This window comes from Crocuta crocuta, unplaced genomic scaffold, assembly GCF_008692635.1.
Source record: "Crocuta crocuta isolate KB4526 unplaced genomic scaffold, BGI_CrCroc_1.0 scaffold153, whole genome shotgun sequence".
Taxonomy (NCBI): Eukaryota; Metazoa; Chordata; class Mammalia; order Carnivora; family Hyaenidae; genus Crocuta; species Crocuta crocuta.
Genome location: NW_027529525.1, coordinates 4803595 through 4810223, shown reverse-complemented (window position 1 = coordinate 4810223; position 6629 = coordinate 4803595). Strand labels below are relative to the sequence as shown.

General features: G+C 39.4%; 1 long non-coding RNA gene across 1 annotated transcript; it reads left to right on the top strand.

Moving 5' to 3' along the window:
- The first annotated feature begins 361 nt into the window (after positions 1 to 361).
- On the top strand, positions 362 to 5489 carry LOC144229034 (uncharacterized). Its single transcript, XR_013334335.1, has 4 exons — positions 362 to 447; positions 1070 to 1164; positions 4609 to 4728; positions 5200 to 5489. It is a non-coding gene; the product is annotated as an uncharacterized LOC144229034 (long non-coding RNA).
- The last annotated feature ends 1140 nt before the right edge of the window (positions 5490 to 6629 follow it).

The window sequence follows — 6629 nt, the reverse complement described above, 5'->3', positions numbered from 1 at the left end:
TAAGGGGGGGGGGGGGGAGAGAAGGAGGAGGGAGCGTGCGGGGGAGGGGGCTTCTGCAGTAATCTAGCCCTGTCCTAGGCGCCAGGGGAGCTTACTGTGTGAAGGAAGGAACATTCCCCGCCGCAGAGAGGCTGACAACCTCGGTCCTTAGATACACAAAAACACTCTAGCGTTCTAATATTATCCAGAGCATCAAAAAGGTATGCGAGGATCAAATTTTGCATGGTGCCTGCTGACTGTAAGGAAAGCACCAAGCCATTTCCTCTGCCCTCTAGAAGATTATAATGTACAGTCCTATCACAAAGCAAAATAAAAGCATGAAACCAATAAATGGGGATACCATAAAGTATTTTTATCTCTACAGGTTCATTCATGCAGCAGGCATTTATTGGGTGACTGCAGTACTGCAAAAGGTTGCAAAGGAAATGGAAGATCTGGTCCCTGCAGGTCAGTTTACAATCCAATTAGGAATCTAAGGCATCTATACATGAAACGTCTAGGAAAAAATTCCCAGGTATTATATAAGCAAAAAGATGTAGAAGGCAGAGGGCATTTTTTCATAAGGGGAAAGACAATACCTGTATGCTTGGTGAGAATCAGGGAGGAAATTCCAGGTCAAACAAGCAGAAGTGCCTGTATGTATCCTTACTTTGTAGAACAATAGAACAGGGAGCTCAGTGTCAAGTCCTGCCATTTATAAACTGTGTGACCTTGGGCATGTTTTTAACCTCTATGAAGGGAAGAAAGCCTGTCTCCAGGTTTGTTGTGTGAGTCAAATGAAATTACACTTACACAAAAGCTTCTCAAGTTGCTGTATGAATGTTCCTCAATGGGGTACATCAATGGAGTTCTCATTCTACGGGCCTCTTCTTGGTGGCCTTTCTAGTCTCCGGTAGGCAGTAAACTCCAGGAGGGCAGGGACCAGGTTTGGCTGTGTTCACTGTGTATCATCATCATGCCTAGCAGAGCAGCACATGTGGGTGCCCAGCAAAGGTTTGCTGAATAAGTGAATAAATTAACCAATGAATCCTGTGTTGCTTTTAACTGTTTATCTTATGTGTTCCTTCAGTAGTGATCTTGCGTGACTGGCTCAGTGCAAAATCCTCTAGCTCAACCTTCCTGTGACTAACTTGTATTCCAGGAGACTATCTGGAAGGATTCAAGGTAGTTCTTGTGGCCTTATAACAATAAACTGATGACTGCACGTGTGTGTACGTGTGCATGTGTGTGTATAAAGCAGGAGGATAGATACACAAGGATACAGCTCATCACACAAGCCCTATCCATACAAGGATACAGCCCAGATACGGTTCTTTGGCTTGGATACCTTAATCCAGAGTTGCTCAACTTTGGTACTATTGACATCTTTGGCTGGATAATTGGTGTGGATTGTGTCCTGTGCATTGTAAAATGTTTTGCAGCCTCCTTGACCTGGGTCCATTAGGTGCAAAAAGGATGCTTTCTCTCCACAGTTTTGACATATTTTTTTTCTTTTTTTTTTTTTTTTTGCTAATGTTTATTTTTGAAAGAGAGAAAGAGCATGAATGATCGGGGACAGGCAGAGAGAGAGGGAGACCCAGAATCCAAAGCAAGCTCCAGGGTCAGAGCTGTCAGCACAGAGCCCAATGCGGGGCTTGAACCCATGAACCGTGATATCACGACCTAAGCTGAAGTGGAAAACTTAACTGACTGAGCCACCCAGGTGCCCCCTCCCCCAGTTGTGACATTTAAAAATGCCTCCAGACATTGCTAATGTCCCTTGGAAGCAAAATTCCCCAGATTGAGGACTAATGCCTTACCCCAACATCTAATCCATTGATTTAACTCTGGTGGAGGAATCACACAAGTGAAGTAACTTGAAAGAAATACATCTTCTGTTATTCCAAGATTCTTAGATCTCTTCCATCATATGTTTCAAGGAGCACGACTCTTGTTAATTAATTGCCTGCTGCATTGTGAGTTGGCATCTCTTCTGTTTTCTGCATATCCTCCTCCTTTACACCCAGATCAACATGTTCATTTCTAAAAGTCAACAGCTTTCACAAACTATTAGGAAACAGTCTTGAGCAACCTAGGAGTCCTGCATAATATTTTCCTATAAAATTTGGAGAATTCCTTCCATACAATTTTTCAGAAAGCGTCCCTGTTATAATTAAGCTCTTAGACTCACCACAGCCTCTCTGCACTCAGATTGTAAGTAATACAGAATATGAATTGTAATTATTAGAATTTTTTTCATATAAAATATTTAAGTAACTACTTTGAGTGATTTTCTTTCATCCTGAAGTCATTTCCCTTTGGTTGCAGAAAGAGTTCTCCTTTCATGATGGTGTAGAGAACATGGTATATTAAAACCTATAAAGCAGACATCAGCTTAGTTATACATATGAGCTTCCAGAAGCAAGTTCTTTAGAAAAATATTTGGACGCTTTAGAGCTGGTGTTGTTGAAAATCCTGATGGGTTGGTGAGCCACCGATCTATTGCTAACGATTTCTTGAAAAAAAAAAAAAAAGATAATGGTTGAAGGAATGAACTAATTCTGATAAGTCTGTTCACTCAGTACAGACATGTAGAACCAACAACAAAAAAACCCTGTTCCTTGCACATAACAGTACTGTGTTTACATGGTGAGCAGACATTTTTGTTCAGCAAGATAGTATCATCTGTCTCATTAAATAAAGTTATTTGAAACATTGGTTTTATAGCTTTGTTCGTATTTCATTTTGGTTTTACAGTTCTGTAATGGTGACAAGCATATGGAGATTAGTTTATATCCAGTTTAGTGATTATTCACACTTACGTTGAGCATCGAAGACAAGGTAGGCATCCAAACTGCTTAAAAAAAGAACACACTCTGAGGGTTAGATGTGGCTCATGGGAAAGCAATTTCTGTTTTGTTAGACTGGAATTGGGACACCTACTCTAGGGATTTCCAAGTTTTCTATAAAATCCATGAAGTTTGTGGTTTTGCTTCAGTTAACGACATTTTTAAAAGAAATTGATATCGTGTTAAATTAATATGCATATTCTGTGTCATATGAACATCATGTAGCCATGATCCCCCTACCCATTTTTTTGCTATGTACCTACAAGAATATGCAGTTGATTTAAATGATATTTTAATAAGTATAATTTAAGGCATCACTGAAGGTCTGTGGGGATTGTTTTCTTTTTAAAGGTGTCTATACATGACTCAAGAGAAATACTGACCCAGCTGCATCGTAACTATTCTTGGAAAATGCGGAATTTATTGAATGACAAGAATATGGAATTTATTCCTAATCCTGAGGCCCATGAGAAACCATGGTTTCTTTCCAAAGATGGAAGTAACTGCATCAGAACAGTAGGGGATAGAAGAGAAAATCATAACTTGTTAGGGTCACTAAAAATTCCTATCAGTCTTGGGGCGCCTGGGTGGCTTAGTTGGTTAAGCTTCCGACTTTCGCTTAGGTCATGATCTCGCGGTTCGTGGGTTCGAACCCTGCGTCGGGCTCTGTGCTGACTGCCAGCTCAGAGCCTGGAGCCTGTTTCAGTCTGTGACTCCCTCTCTCTCTGACCCTCCCCTGCTCACGCTGTCTCTCTCTCTCTCTCCTAGAAATAAATAAAAACATTAAAAGTAAATAAAAATAAAAATCCTATCAGTCCTGGCACCCTTTCCCCAAAAGGTAAACATTTAACCAGTTAAGACAGACATTTGTTTATCTTCCAGTTAAACTTTCCCAGGTATATGAATGACTCACTAATTGTTCATTTCATACAAGACCTTTTTGGCCACCTACCATATTCAGGGAACTGTGTTTGCTGCTCAGGGAGTCCTCAAACTGCCTATAGCAACTTCCCACTGGGAAAGCTAATCCAGACACTCCAGGCTCAGCGGGTTACAGTCAAACCAGGGTATACACCTATGGGCCACCCATGTGATAAAAGAGGCATTATAAAACCATTGCAGAAAGGAAAGATTATTCATTCAACAGTGTTAAGGCACTTGGAAAATATCCAGTTAGTGCTGCTTCTCACACCATTCCTGAAAATATTTCCAGAAGGAATAAGAAACTTTTTTTTTTTATTGTAAGTTAACTCAAAGCAAATATAGGTAGATGCGCGTCTTTGGATGGAAAAAGGACTTTGTAAGTAAAAGCTATAAATAAGATTGGATGACTTGACTCTGTAAAAATGTTCCCCTAAATTTTTTTTTAGGAAACAAACAAAAGGAGGAAGAGCCTAGTGAAGCTACCTGTAACCTATACTCAAAGGGTTAAAATCTTACTATATTAAGAAAGGAACTTTTGTGAGTCATCAAAATGCACCCTTTAATAGAAAGTTGGTCAGAAGTTATGAGTAGACAAAAACAAAATTATTACGTATGAATATTACGGGGAAAGTTTAAAAATTCAAGGAAAGATAATATAAACAAAACCGAGATAAAATATTCCAGATAATTTTTCAGCAAATGAACATATTCCCTGTTGGTAAGGCTGACTTTATAAAGGATGCTCTGTTGTTACGGAGAACATAAATTGGAAAACAATTTCTTGCAGATAATTAGGTGATACGTATCAATCCCCTCAAACATATTTCTACCCTTTGACACTTTAATCCCATTTCAGGAATTTATGCTATGAAAATAATCATCAATCATTCAAAGATTTGTATAAAATGATAATCGTCTACTATTTTTGGAAATGCCAACAATAAAGCACAAGCTGAAAAAAAAATGGATGATAAAGGTAATACTTTAATTCCATAACCCTTTTAAATACATGAATCTCTCATGTTCACATATCCACAAAAGTGAAAAACTAGAGGAAAATATTCCATGATGTCCCGTAACTATCATGGATATGGTTGACTTTTATGTTCTTCTTTACACAGGTCTGTGGAATCCAACTTCTCTGTAATGTATTACTTTTATAAGCAGAAATATAAAAAAATTATAAAAGTAGAAATGCAGGGTGCCTGATTGTCAACCAATAGAGCCTGAGACTCTTGGTAGTTCAAGCCTCATTTGGGCCTAGAGCTTACTGAAAAATTAATTCATTAATTAATTAAAATAAAGGTAGAAATGCACATATTTTAAGAGTCTGGCAATCATGGGACAAAACCTAACTGGTGAAAATTACATATGAATTTATACTTGTGAAGTGGGAGGTAGGGTGTAGAGAATGGAACTCAAACTTGGCATTTTCTGTGCTCTGCAGGTAGATGCATTTCTTTCAAAAAATCATTTCCCGGAGGGCACAGCCTTATCTCATCCTCTGCCTGCATCCCAGTCTGTGACCCATTTCTTGGCAACCTTGAGGGCTAGATGCTCATCAGGACTGTCCATGGCCTTGCTCACGTTCTGAAGCTGCTTGAGTATCTAATTTACTTAACTTCGCTTAATTTAGCTACATTGCAGAGATGTGGATTTTAAAAGCTAGTCCTGTGGATGAATGCCCTCAGGACTATCAAATTAATTTCTTCCTCAAATTAAACAAATATATTTCAAATATAATTGTGTGGTTCTTGGTAGAATCCAACATCACAGAGGCTTTTCATTTTTAGGGAATATTCTTTTGCCTGATTGGTCCCTCTGAGCATTGGCATCATGAAGACATTTTCATGGATAAGAAATCAAATTAATTTTCCAAGTCATAGTGTAGCCCCGCTCTACCAATATCTAAAATCTAAAGGCTTCCTTTTTATTAACCTACTTTTGTTTAATGAAACTCCAGAGATCAGCTGCTAAGGTTAATTACATACAGCAGAGAACTAGTTGTGTGACCTTAGGCAGGTAACTTCAGATTGTAGAGTCTCGCTTCTCCTCAGGTGTAAAGTAAGGGATGGGTTGCATTTTGGAGGTCTCTCCGTTTTGAAATTCCCACAACTTGAATTGGAATTCCTAAAGAAGCTTATTATCTGAAGTTGCTGGTGCTGCATTTGACTTTCTGGGGACGAAGAGCTCAACTCAAGACTTCCAAGAACTGACAGAAAGCTAGGGTGATGGGACTAAAAGAACAATGTGGACAAATGGCCTTAGAGAGGACTCAAGCGGCCTGGCCCGGTCAGGCAGGTGTCAGAAAAAATGTGCGAGGGAAGGAACTAGAAGGGGTTAAGCGAGGGAGTGAGTGACAAGTTTGCATAACATCATTTATCATTACAACCAAGATATGTATATTCTTTCATTAACAAGATTTCCCCCTGATGATTATTTTGTTTAAAAATGTTACAAAATATGGGGCGCCTGGGTGGCTTAGTCGGTTAAGCGTCCGACTGTCGCTTAGGTCATGATCTCGCGGTTCATGGGTTCGAGCCCCATGTCGGGCTCTGTGCTGACTGCCAGCTCAGAGCCTGGAGCCTGTTTCAGAATCTGTATCTCCCTCTCTCTCTGACCCTCCCCTGCTCACGCTGTCTCTCTCTCTCTCTCTCTCCTAGAAATAAATAAAAACATTTTTAAAAAAATACAATAAAAATAAAAATGTTACAAAATATGCATGTGTGCAGACAGACATATCGTATAGTGAAAAGTAAATTCCAGAACGACTAGCTTCCCAGCTACCCACTTCCCTCCCCTACTGCCACTTCTCTATATCCTTGCAGAAAGGCGGTAGGCATATGAAACTATAACCATATTCCCTTTTGCTTTAAC